Below are 14663 nucleotides of genomic sequence, written 5' to 3' on the forward strand. Positions count from 1 at the left end.
CTGTTGTACCACCAGCAGAGAAACCGGGAAAATTCTCTGGTGTGAATTTCAAAGGATGACAGCAACGGATATTTTTCTGGCTTACCACTCTTGGTTTGCAAAAAATTACCAATGAAGAAACTCCAGTGCCTGCTGTTGAAATGCCAGACAGAGAAAAATTCATGATTATTGAAGCATGAAAACAGGTAGACTTCCTATATAAGGGCTACATTCTGAGTGTTTTAGAGGATGACTTATATAATGTTTATAGTGCAATGACAACTTCGAAATAATTATGGGATGCACTTGAGAAGAAGTATAAGACAGAAGATGCATGCTTGAAAAAGTTTGTGGTCGCAAAGTTTTTAGACTATAAAAATGGTAAGTAGTAAAACTGTTGGATCACAAGTGCACGAATTTCAACTTATTTTTCATGATCTGATTGTTGAAGATATGGTAGTAAATGAAGCTTTTCAAGTGACTGGAATGATCGAGAAGTTGCCTCCTTCGTGGAACGATTTCAAGAATTATCTAAAGCACAAACGTAAAAAAATGAAGCTTTAAGATCTTATGGGCTCAAGATTGAGGAAGATAACAAGACCGCTGAAAAGAAATCTCGTAAGAGTCCGACAATGATTGGAGTTAATATTGTTGAAGAAGTTCCTGCCAAAGGCAAGAAGAGAAAGAAGTCCAACGGACAGAAGTCAGAACAGGCCAAGAAGAAATTCAAGGGCAACTGTTACAACTGTGGTAAGGCTAGTCACAAGTCTTCTGACTGTCGTGCTCCAAGAAAGGACAAAGACAAAGGCAAAAATCAAGCAAACATCATGGAAAAGTTGGAAAATGCAGATGACCTCTGTGTAATGATCTCAGAGTGCAACTTAGTTGGAAATCCCAAGGAGTGGTTTCTCGACTCAGGTGCTACTCGACATATTTGATCTGCGAAAGAAGCCTTTGCAACGTACACTCCTACTGAGTTCGAGGAAGATTTGTTCATGGGGAACACAACAACATCGAGGATTGCAGGAACTGGGAAAGTAATGTTGAAGATGACATTCGGCAAGGTGTTGACTTTAAACATCGTTCTGAAGGTTCCTACTATTAGGAAGAATTTAGTTTCTGTTGCACTTCTCGTTAATAAGAATCTTGCTTCTGTTTACTTATTGGAGTCAAATGATTTATGGCATGCCCGTTTGGGACATGTAAATAACAAAGCCTTGCGAAAATTGGTTACTTTAGAAGTATTGCCTGATTTCAAATACGATAAATCGAAATGCGAAATTTGTGTGGAAAGTAAGTTTGTTAAACATCCTTATAAGTCTGTTGAAAGAAATTCAAAACCTTTAGACTCAATTCACACAGGTATATGTGATATGAAGTCGACACCATCTCGTGGTGGAAAAAAGTATTTTATACATTTTATTGATGATTGCACTCGATTTTGTTATGTATATTTGCTCAACAGTAAGGATGAAACAATTGATGCATTTAAGCAATACAAAAATGAAGTAGAAAATCAATTGAATCTAATGATAAAAATGATTCAGAGTGATAGGGGTGGAGAATACGAATCTCCTTTTGCATAGATATGTTTGGAATATGGTATTATTCATCAAACTATTGTACCATATACACCACAGTCAAATGGTTTGGCGGAACGGAAGAACAAAAAATTAAAGGAAATGATGAATGCCTTGATAATCAGCTCTGGTTCACCGCGAAACCTTTGGGGGGAAGCCCTCCTTATGGCTAATAAGATACTCAATAGGGTACCCCGTAGCAAAACACAATCAATTCCATATGAGTTGTGGAAATGAAGGAAACCCAACTTGAAATATTTCAAAGTGTGGGGGTGTCTAGCCAAGGTAGAGGTTCCTTTACCGAAGAGGGTGAAAATTGGACCAAAAACAGTGAATTATGTATTTATTGAATATGTTGTGAACAGTAAGCCCTGCCGGTCTTTGGTTCACAAATCTGATAATCCTGAGATTCATGTTAATACAATAATTGAGTCAGATAACGTTGAATTCTTTGAACACATTTATCCGTATAAAACTGAATGTGAGTCAACAAGTGAAAGACCTAAACGACCACGGGAAGAATCAACGGAAAATACACTATCTAGTGAGGATCCAAGACGTAGTAATCGCCAACGGAAACCCACTTCTTTCGGATCAGATTTTGTGGCACTCTTGCTTGAAAATGAGCCTCCAATATTTAAAGCAGCTATGTCTTCATCTGAGTCAATATATTGGAAAGAAGCAGTCAATAGTGAGATCGAATCAATTTTAAGTAATCATACTTGAGAGTTGGTTGATCTTCCTCTAGAAAATAAACCTTTAGGATCAAAGTGGATCTTTAAAAGGAAAATGAATGCCGATGGGACTATTGACAAATATAAGGCTAGACTTGTAGCCAAAGGATACATACAAAAGGAAGGTCTGGACTACTTTGATACATACTCTCCAGTAACAAGGATAACATCAATTAGGATGTTAATAACACTAGCGACAGTGCATGATCTTAAAATCCACCAAATGGATGTAAATACAGCCTTCTTAAATGGAGAGTTCGAGAAAGAAATTTACATGGAACAACCTAAAGGATTTGTGGTTCCTGGTAAAGAAGAGAAAGTGTGCAGACTTGTGAGGTCGTTGTATGGGCTCAAGCAAGCACCCAAACAATGGCATGTTAGATTTGACCAAACAATGTTGGCAAATGGATTCAAGATTAACGAACGTGATTAGTGTGTTTACATTAAAAACGTTCTGAATCATGAAGTCATTGCTTGTCTGTATGTTGATGACATGTTAATAATGAGTAAAAATATTGACGATATAAATGCTACTAAGCGCATACTGTCCAGTAAGTTCGATATGAAGGACTTATGAGTTGCTGATTTGATCTTAGGGATCAGGATTCTAAAAACTCATCAGGGACTAGCATTATCTCAATCTCATTATATTGAAAGTGTATTGGATAAGTTTAAGTACTTGAATGCAATGTTGTCAAAACTCCAATTGATTTAAGCTTTACATTTCAAAAGAATATAGGTGAAAGTACTCTCAATTGGAATATGCCAGAGTGTTGGAAAGTTTGATGTATATTATGAATTGTACGCGACCAGATATAGCATGTGCTATTAGCAAACTGAGTCGGTTCACTAGTAATCCGAATCAAACTCATTGGATGGCAATGAAACGTGTGTTGGGGTATCTGAAACATACACAACACTATGCTCTGCATTATAATAAATATCCTGCAGTGATTGAAGGATATAGTGATGCAAATTGGATCACTGGGTCAAATGAAGTAAAATCCACAAGTGATTATGTGTTTACACTTGTTGGATGAGCAGTCTCTTGGAAATCGTCCAAACAGATATGTATCGCTCGCTCCACAATGGAATCTGAATTCATTGCCTTAGATAAGGCAGGTGAAGAAGTTGAATGGCTCCAGAATTTCTTAGAGGATATTCCATTCTGGCCCAAACTTGTCGGACCTATTTGCATACATTGTGATAGTCAAACAACAATAGGTAGGGCAATGAGCGTTATGTACAACGGGAAGTCTCGTCATATACGACGAAGACATAATACCGTAAGACAACTCCTCTCTAGTGGAATTATCACAATTGACTATGTGAAGTTAAGCGATAATGTGTCAGATCCACTAACGAAAGGCCTAGTGAGAGAGGCAGTTGAAAGATCATCTAAGGGAATGAGTTTACGGCTTAGGACAAGTCAGCTTGGCGGTAACTCTATCTAGCAGACTGGAGATCTCAAGAATTAGATTCAAGGAGAAAAACAAAGTTGTGACTGACGATTCGACATTGTCAATCAACTTAATCCATTCTCATGATGAAGACAAAGTTCAGGAACAAGGTTAAGACTTTAAGGCTTGTTAATGAGTTAATAAAGCTTAAGGTTTTTAATGATTTTCTAAGTTTGGCATATTTGACCAAATAGTGTATCTACGAGATGACACGGTTAGAAATCACCTATGTGAGTGTGAAGTGTAAGCCCCTTCAAAGAGAATTTTATGTCAAAGCCTATTCTTTATACACTTATGAAACCAGGAGGTGTTCATGGCTGAAACGAACATAATCGTAAGAACCATAAATGGTAAAAGGTTAATTGTGTGACATATGATTGTCTAGGTATACACCAAAGCCCGACGGTTCGAAGATATTGCATCTACCGATTGACCGAGTATATCCGACATATGTTCACTACGGAAAGTCCAAGGGGAAACCTACTTATCCAGATGCAACTGATCTTTGCTTGTAAAGTACACACTCGTCCGTGCATTCCTTATGTTATAACCATTCCCCATTCATGTGGGGGATTGTTGGGTATGTAGCAAGAGTTAATGGGAAATTGAGGGAAGATGAAAAAAGAGGAACTTGGAAAGTCCTCTTATGCTTTAGTGAAAAGGCATTTCTCCCTCATCGGTGGTGGAAAGAAAAATAGAAGAGTATAAATATAAAAACACTTCTATTAATTGTTAAAAGGGTTGGAAAGAGGGACCCCCTCGTGCCGTCGTCGCTCACTCGGCTTCGTCTCTTTGGCTTTGGCTTTGGCTTTGGAAAATGACCGAGAGATTATTTTTTGGATAAAGATTGTTTTAATTATTTAGTTATTTATTTATTTAATTAATTAAATGGCCAAAACGTTTCAATTAATTAGTTAATTAACCAAAACGTTTCAATTATTCAGTTAATTGACCGACCTGAATCGGATCCGCGCACAACCCGTTTTATTTAAATTCTTTCCCGTTTTATGTGAATTTCCCGCCGTTGAAAGTGACTGTTTTGAAAGGTTGCAACTTTCAGAAATAGTCATGACCGTTTGAAAGGTTGCAATCTTTCATGAATGGTAGTGTGGATTCTGAAAGGGTTGCAACCTTTCGGAACAAGTTCATCTTGCATATAAATACATTGATTATTCAGATTTTTCCTTACGAATTTTTCTGATTTCTTCTTCTTCTTCTGCACAAAGTTTCTTCGTGTACTTTACTGTTGTTGAGTGGTTCGCTGACACCAGAGTTTTGGATATCAATACACTGATGATTGAGATCAATCTATCCTGGGAGGACATATTCCAAATCAAACCTCGGATATTAGAGGGGAATAATTTCCTTAAGGGGACACTGTGCATTCAGTGGACTTGTTCTTTTTCGTTCTGTGTTTTTCCAGATTCTGGTACGTTTTACAGATTTTAGTTGTTCTGAATTAATTTATGTTCTTCTGTTTTTACTGGTTCATTAAAACTTTGGTTACTTCGTGTTTCTGCAAAGTTTATTGGAATCAATAATTCTGTTTTAAACACAGATTGACAACATTAGTAATACATTGAATTTAATACCATGAGATAAGTCTATTTAAAGACAAAAATATTCCTCAAATCATTTTAATTATTTTGTTTATTTTCTTGATTTTTATGTTTTATATTTGTACAAATAAATTTATTTAAATAAATTAGCTTATAAATTATTTAAAGAATGTTGTTTGTTACTAAAAAAAATCCAATACAATATTTGAAATGTGAGTTGTTTAACATTACTACTTAAAAGTCAAATATATTACCACATGACATTTGTGATCTTAATTGAATGTATTATTTGTTGACATATATATTTGGTTTTCTAATTATTTGTATACATATTAAATCTACAATTTGCAATTTTTATGTGTAAATGTAGTTGGTTTTATTCATTTTTTTATTGTTTACCGTCTTTTCGATTTTAAAAATAGATGGTTCATCTTTTTTTATTGAAATTGATATTTTGTGAGTGATCAATTTATTAAGATGACAATTATTTATCCTCAAATAATTCAAGTGAAAAAATAGCAAACATGACAACAAACTTGTTCTTCTCCTAACTAGTTAGAAGGCCATTAAAAAATAATATTGTCCGATAATTATTTACCTTGACCCAATTACATAATAATTAAAGGATATAATTGGAAAGAAACTTTTCATAGAGTTTTAATCCAAACACAAGATGAGGTAAAAAACAATGAACCAAACACTTGAGAAAAATAAACCATGCATTACTAATCCCTGCACTATTAATCCCTGCATTACTAATCCCTACGTTATTTAACTTTGTACCAAACGACCTCTTAATGTACTCGAGTGGTCAATAACTCAACTGTTTAACAAGATAGTATGATTATGTTTTTTTATTTAATTAAGGAAGAATTGATTTATTTTGTGTTTCACTGAATGCTAGAAGCATCATGTCAATTTCAAAGTCTGAAGCAAAGTGAAGTATCTTAAAATTAAATCTATATTATATTTGATTGAGAATAATTTATATCATCAATTAAACACATATTTTATCCCCAATTATAAATCCCTGATATTCCATCTCATTCCTCATAACTTTATATTATATTCTATCATCTTTAAATAGAATAAATCAATCTAAAAAGTAAAATTTTAAAATAATTTTATCTACGAACCAAACGACGTACCTTGTATTATCCACTTCGATTACATTTCCAACGCTACCCAATAAGATAGTGAACTAGGAATTTCAAATTAAATTATTGCTTGACTTGGTCAAATAGACCTTTTGATGATTTGTCTATTTTTTGCTGGATTCCTATACATGCGGTCATATTGCTAAGAATCTTTTATTCTATTAGCCCACATATGAAGCTTATTTATTTTTATTTTAATGAGGCAAAAGCATATCTAGTAATATCCATAATCTGAAAAATCAATCATGCAAAAAGTGAAGTATACTGATGAATTGGATTTCCAATTTGTTCCTAAAAAACAAACTTTTTGAAGAATTGATTCTTTATGTTATGTTCCTTTTATCTAGCAGCTCACAAACATTTAATTCACCAACCTCCTACCTAGCTCAAAACATCTTTAATCTTTAACATATTGGCAAGTTGGGAATAAGTTCACTTGTGGAATTCAAAAATCTATGATAGTAGAATTTTTTTAAATTTGTATCCGATTTTTAATAATTACTATTTAATTTATGTGACACTTTAATTTTTATTTTTTAAAAAAGGAATGCTTCACCACTATTATAGCTGGCTGAAATAGCTTAGTGATAGAGCATAGCCTTGCCAAAGCTTGTGTTGAGGGTTAATGAAATTTTTTATATTTAGTAAAAGTTTAACATTGTTGAATACAAAGTGTTGAACATCGGCTATATCTTTCTTTTGAAGATCATGAATAAGAAGAAGAACTTTGATGAAATATATTATGTTCAGTATTCTTTGTTGTGTCATCCTCTTAATTGAGCTATACATGCTTCATTGTCTTCATATAATGTTGTTGGAATATCTCTTTTCAATGGAAGGTCACATATTTCCTGGATATATTTATTGATCTCAATCAAATATATTTTTGACAATCACTCGGTTCGTGATCTTGTCGCCATAGACAAATTCCTCGTTTGACTTGTTAGTAGCAACAACCAATTATTGACAAACACTTTCAATAAAATTGACTTTCTTGTGGAATGATTTGATATGACAGTATTTCCACATGAAAATAAATAAATTTCTTGAGATCAAACTTGATATAAATCAAATAATTACCTGCAATTTCATAATCAATAAATTTTGACACGATTTATTAGAATAAATAATTTGTATCAATATTTGATTCACTCTAATATCTCCACTAATACGAGTGATGTTATATTTTGCATGCACATTGATAAAATTATTATACCATGAATAATAATAATAATAGCAGGATACATAAGTGCACCAACTGCACTATGACATGGTACTTTCTAACCATTTTATTGAATAAAAAATGATCTTTCTGTTAAGAAATCTCACAATCATTGGGGTACTATCCAATGGAATCGCTTCAAAACATTGTAATTCCTTCAGGGATTTTCATATAATATTTACTGTCTAGCTAGACATGATAATCATTCATCATGCGTATTCAAGTTTTTCATATATTGTCAAGATGAAAGAAATCTCACTGCATCCACCTTAGGAGAATATATCTCCATAAAATAATGTCAGCACTTTTGTGAATTTTTTTTATTTTCCAATGCACAAGCCGTACTTTATATTTTTCTATTTCACTTATCGCAAAATTATTCATTTGTACCGCCACTGACATTATATCTTAGTATATGGACAAAATAAGTCCAAAACATCATTTTGCAAGTGAAATAAAATATACTTGAATTGTATTTCTTTGGTCAATCATTTTTCTATTAACTCTACTTGACAGATTTAATATCAAGATCTTTATCACCATTTATAATTTTGAGTGTTATATCATATTAAAAATATCGTCGACGATTTATTTGATATCGATTCTAATATGACATAACATGTCAAGCTCTTTTTATTTTTCATCATTTTCAGGTACCTGAACCTTTGCCAAGGTTTTATAAAGTGTTATGTCATGATGCTCTTTCTAAAGCATTTGCCTCATTATTATGACCATCTTGATCATTTGCTCACTTTGTTCTTCAAGAAGTTTTTCTTTCGAATCAATCAATCTATCACGCTTTAGGCGTATCATAAATTATGTCCTTCAAGGATCTTTCGATCATTGCAACATGTATAACTGGATTATAATATAGGGTCAACAAATGCATCTGACAATTGACTTAAATCTTCAACGAGGATCATATTAATGATAATTCATTATGTATAATTTCTGCTTAAACCACTTGGATATAAATCAATATCATAAATATAATTTCAAATGTGCTCTTGATTTACCAATTCGAGCAAACAAACTTTGTAAAAATCAAATTGCAAGTTGATAATAAAGCACATGTGACCATAACATAGATGCATATATTAAAATCATATAATAGTAGATGGTCCACATGGCGAGTGAACGGACCTAGATTCACATATTTTTTAATACATTTCAAAATTTCAGCAGATACAATCTCAACCTTAGCTGGTAAAACGATATTTTTATCATAAGAACAAACAACACAAGAGAATTCTTGAAAAATTTATTATTTCTTATATATATATATATATACACACACACACCCACATGAATTCTCAGTTATTTTCGTATCATATTTGAACCGGGATAGTCGTCAACCTACCATGCAATTTGATATTTATTTCAATAAACTTCTAGTTTATTTTGCATGTGATTCCATTATTTAGCCAATGAATCTGGCTCCCAGAGCACCCAAAATTATTTTTATATGAGGACCTCCGTAATGAGTTGGGGAACCACCATGTATACTCACACCATTTTTAATGTCTATTTCTGCACTTACAAGTCCTTTTAGAAATTACCCAAATTCCTCGATTTTCGTGTGTATTAGCCCATGGATTTGACGATCCAAACCACATGAAATTTTTTTCTCAAAAAACTTTATGAGGACCTCAGTAATGAGTTAGGGAACCACCACGTATACTCACACCATTTTTTAACCTCCATTTTCGCATTTACAGACCCTTTTTTAGGAATTACCCAAATTTCTCAAATTTTCGTGTGTATTAGCCCATGGATCTCGGGCCCTGGGCCACCCAATTTATATTTTCTCAAAAGCATTTATGAGGACCTCAATAATGAGTTGGAGAACCACCGCATATACTCACACCATTTTTAACGCCTATTTCCGCATTCACACTCCCTTATTTTAGGAACTACCCAAATTCCTCGATATTTCTTGTGTATTAGCCCATTGATCTAGCACCCCGAAGCCCCTACATTTTTTTCTCAAAAAACTTTATAAGGACCTCCATATTGAGTTGGGGAACCTGTAACGACCCGAGCCTACACCCTGGATGTGGCCGGCACTCCAGAACAATTGTTGGTCCCCAAGCGAACCCTTATCCTGGTTGACTTCAAGCGGAAGACTAACTCAAGCATACAAAGCTTAAAAACTGAATAAACATTCATGAAACTTAAATAGAAAGCTTTAACTCTAAAGAAAACTCAGTATAAAATAAATTATTCAACTCGCCATAAAATAGGCAACTTAAGTCTTTAAAACATTTAATAAAATAAATGATACAGACTTCTCAACTATATTGACTATCTATGAAGCCTCTAACTGTTAAAGATGGAAGTCGGGACAAGACCCACGACATCCTGACTAAACTGAAAAGTAAATGAAATCCTCTAGAAACAAGGAGGCTCACCATAGTTAATAATAAGGTTCTCAACTCAGTGAAACTCAACAATAAAGTACTCGACACAATGAAGCACAGATCAACTCAAGATACTCAACTTAAGATAATCAACTCGAAATACTCAAGGATAAAGCAACAATAAAAGATGTAATATATGGAAAGCTGTAAAACTATAGATAGCAACTCAATGTATTGGAAATACAATAATACTCAGTGTGTATATAAAAATACAATATAACTCTGTGAGAGTTTCTCTAACCGACAACCATCACTATGAGCCTAAGTGACGATACAATGACTTGCCCACACTGCCAGAACTATCCTATACTTTGCCGTCCTATAGAATGCCTTAGCTAAGTGGATCCACTAGTCTATGCTAAAAAGCACTAAGGATTAATCTAAAAAGTATGATCATTTCTACCCATGATGGCTACATGGTTTATGGAGACTTGAGTCATTTGAACTCGCGTCCTCATATCGGTGCTCAATACTACTCCCAAAATATACTCAACTCATATGTTTGTAAAAACAAAACTCTTTCTTTGGTTTGAGATAATTACTCAAAACTTAGCTTGAAAGCTCTCTTGGAAATCAAAGTTTCCTCTTTACTGAAAAACTAGCTCAAAGGCTCTTTTGGAAATCAAATTTTCCTCTTTACTTAAAAAATAGCTCAAAGGCTCTTTTGGAAATCAAAGTTTCCTTTATCGTTTAAATGTGAAAACATTTACTCTTTGGGAATACATAGTCCCGATATACTCTTTTGAAGAAAATGACTTCAATCTTTACTCTTTACTCTTTACTCAACCCAATGCTTAAGTCTTTAAACAAAGTTAAAACATTTGTAAAAGAGTTCTTAAAATATGGTTCATGCCGAATTATGGACATGAACGAATCAATGCAAGATTTTCAATAACCATTGATAGAACTAAATACTTGGAACTCCAGAACTTCAATTATACTACTCACTTCAAGAATTCTCAACTCAGAGGGTTCATGCAGAATTATGAGCATGAACTAGTCAACTCAAGAACTCAAAGATACTTCTCATCTCAAGACTGCTCGACTGATAGGGTTCATGTGGAATTATTGACATGAATAACCTAACTCAAGGACTTCATGGGTAACATGTAATAGTCCCATGATTAGGAATATAATCTCAAATGGCTTAGAAACTCAATACTTAAGACTTAGGACTTATAGATACTACACCTCTTAATGATACTCAACTTATGAAGTTCATGCGGAATTTATGGGCATGAACTACTCGACTCGAGGGTCTACTTAACAACTTGGAACTCGTGTATACAACTCTTCTCATTCTCATACTGACTTTCTCAAAACTTAACTCAAATCGATGATGGATCTCAAAGGATTCACAATTGAACTCAAAAACTTTCTTGCACTCTACTCTTAACTCTCTCTTAAATGTGAATTATGAATTCAAGAGTTATGGTTCATGATATGAAAGATACTTAAATGATAAAGTAGGCTCATGAATACATTCCTCTTACTCTCATTCTCACTTGTTTGAGTCTTGAAACAAGTTACTAGAAATTATAGAAGACTCCTTAAAATGACTCAAATTGACCCTTTCAAAATGTTCGGAAGAACTCTCAAGACGTAACTCTTAACTTTACCTTGAATTTGAACTATTAATTCAAGGTTATGATTCATGTTTATGAATGATTTCTAGGTGTTTAGAAGTAGTTTAAAGTGTTTAGAATCAAAAGGGGTGAAGATACACTTCAAAGGAGCTCAAACGGGACAACCGACGGAAAAAGAGTGAGGGCAGGCGACCCCGACGCGTTCCGGGGGCGGGGCGCTAGCCCCTAACTTCAGAGACTTCATATGGGCGCACTGCAGGGGCGTTGCCCCAGCCCCTTGAGCGCATCTGGGGGGCGCTGCCCCAGCCTCTCCCCAGGCCAAGTTCGACGAATTGCCTCTCGTTTTCTGATCCTAAATCGCTTTTAATCGATTCATTTTCTAAAGTTTTCCTTAGATTCAATTACCCAACCTAAGTACACACTAATACACTCAAAACAATCATTTTCATCTCATGAAATCATCAAAACCCCAACAAAACAAAATTTAGAATGAACTTCAAGAACACCTATCAAGAATTTAAATCGTTCAACTTTTGAGAATGAAATTACGCTGAAAATAACATGTTTGGCGTGTGGGTGAACAAACCCAACACTATAGAAGCTTACATACATCTTAGGGATTAAACCCATGGCAAAATTCTGCAACAAGACGCAATAATCTCGACGAATGCTTGATCCTCTCTTATTTTCTCCTATTTTCTATTCTTCTCTCTTCTTTTCTCTTCTTGACCTCTCAACTAAAACCCTAGGCATATATTAGGATTATAAAACTGAAACTAATAGGATTAGACCCTTAAAACCTTACTAAAAATGAATTAAATCTGATTTGGTAAGGAAAAGACCAAAATACCCCTTATTATTTTTGGCTAACTTTCCTTAATTGGATTGCCTAACCTCAAAAAGGTCATATCTCACCCATCCGACCTCAAAACATAGAAACCTCGGTGGCGTTGGAAAGAAAATTCAAATATATTTCCTAAGGTATCTTGTAACACACCTAACTCATGTTGTGCTAGGATTTATGATCGTTTGAAGTTGACCCAAAACTCATACTTAGCTTAACTTGCAAAATTTCAAACTTCGCTATTTCAAATTTAGTTCTTTTTGGAACTCAAGGTTCTACATATTGTGACCTTACCACTCAAGAAATTTTAAATTCCTCGGAAAAACTCACTCACTACGAAGGATTGTTTGAGTCTTAGCTTAGAAATTTTTCGGGGTGTTACAGAACCACCACGTATAGTTACACCATTTTTAACACATATTTATGCATTTACAAGCCCCTTTTAGGAATTACCCTAATTCCTCAATTTTTTGTGTGCATTAGCCCATGGATCTGGCTCCCCGGAGCACCCAAAAAAATTTCTCAAAATAATTTATAAGGACCACTGTAATGAGTTGGGAAACCACCACTAATACTCGCAAAATTTTTTAATGCTTATTTTCGTATTTACAAGCCTTTTTAAAAAGAAATTATCCAAATTTCTCAATTTTTCCTGTATATTAGACCATGGATTCGGTGTCCCGGAGCACCCTTAAATTTTTTTATCAAAAAACTTTATGTGGACCTCCGTAATTAGTTGAGGAACCACCACGTATAGTCACATTATTTTAACAACACCCATTTCTGCATTTACAAACCCTTTTTTAAGAATTACCCAAATTCCTTAATTTTTTGTGTCTATTAGCCCATGGATCTGATGTCCCATAGAACTTGAAAGTTTTTTTAAAACAGACTTTATGAGGACCTCCGTAATAAGTTGGGAACTACTACGTATACTCACGCCATTTTTTTAACACCTTTTTCCACATTTACAAACCTTTTTTAGGAATTATCCAAATTCCTAATTTTTTTCGTGTGTAGTAGCCCATGGATCTGGTGCCCTGGAGCACCCAAGATGTTTTACTCAAAAAAAATTATGAGGACCTCATAATGAGTTGAGAAACCACCACGTATACGCACACCATTTTTCACGCCCGTTTTCGCATTTACAAACCTTTTTTTTAATTATCCAAATTTCTCAATTTTTCGTGTGTATTAGCCCATGGATCTGGCGCCTCGGAAAACTCAAAATCTATTTCTCAAAATTTTATGAGAACCTTCGTAATGTGCTGGGGAACCACCATGTATATTCACATAATTTTTTTAACGTCTGTTTCGTATTTACAATTTTTTTTTTAGGAAATACCTAAATTTCTCAATTTTTCATATGTATTAGCCCATGGATTTGGTGTCTCAGAGCACCCAAATTTTTTCTCAAAAAACATTAAGAGGACATCCGTAATGAGGTGGGGAACCACAACGTATACTCACACCATTTTTTTAACACCCATTTGCGCATTTAAAGATTCTTTTTTAGGAATTACACATATTCCTCAATTTTTCGTGTGTATTAGCCCATGGATATGGAGCCCCGGAGAACCCAAATTTTTTTCTTAAAAAACTTTATGAGGGCCTCCGTAATGAGTTGGGGAACCACCACATATACTCACACAATTTTTTAACGCCCGTTTCCGCATTTACATACCCTTTATTAGTAATTACCCAAATTTCTCAAGCACCAAAAATATAGCACAAACTTAGTGGCGTTGGAAAGAGGACTCGAAGGTCTTTAATTTTCTATCTTGTAGCTCACCTAACTCATCTTGTACTAAAAGTTATGGTCGCTAGAAGTTGACCCAAAACTTAAGAAAAACTTAATAATGACTTGAATGCTTTTCTCTTCGATTCTTCTTGGAACTCAAGGTGCTACATATAGTGACCTTAACACTTAAGAAATTTTTAATTCCTTGGTAAAATATCACTCACTACGAAGAACGGTTCAAGTCTTAGCTCAAAATTTTTTTGGGCTGTTACAATATCTCCCCCTTGGGATCTTTCGTCCTCGAATGATGACTGGACTGAGTAGAGAACGGGGTTACTCTTACTAAGGTCTAGTCTAATGGTATGTTGTTACTATATTCAA

This window comes from Solanum verrucosum, unplaced genomic scaffold (assembly GCF_900185275.1).
Source record: "Solanum verrucosum unplaced genomic scaffold, falcon-dt-bn FXZP01000108.1, whole genome shotgun sequence".
NCBI classification, from domain to species: domain Eukaryota; kingdom Viridiplantae; phylum Streptophyta; class Magnoliopsida; order Solanales; family Solanaceae; genus Solanum; species Solanum verrucosum.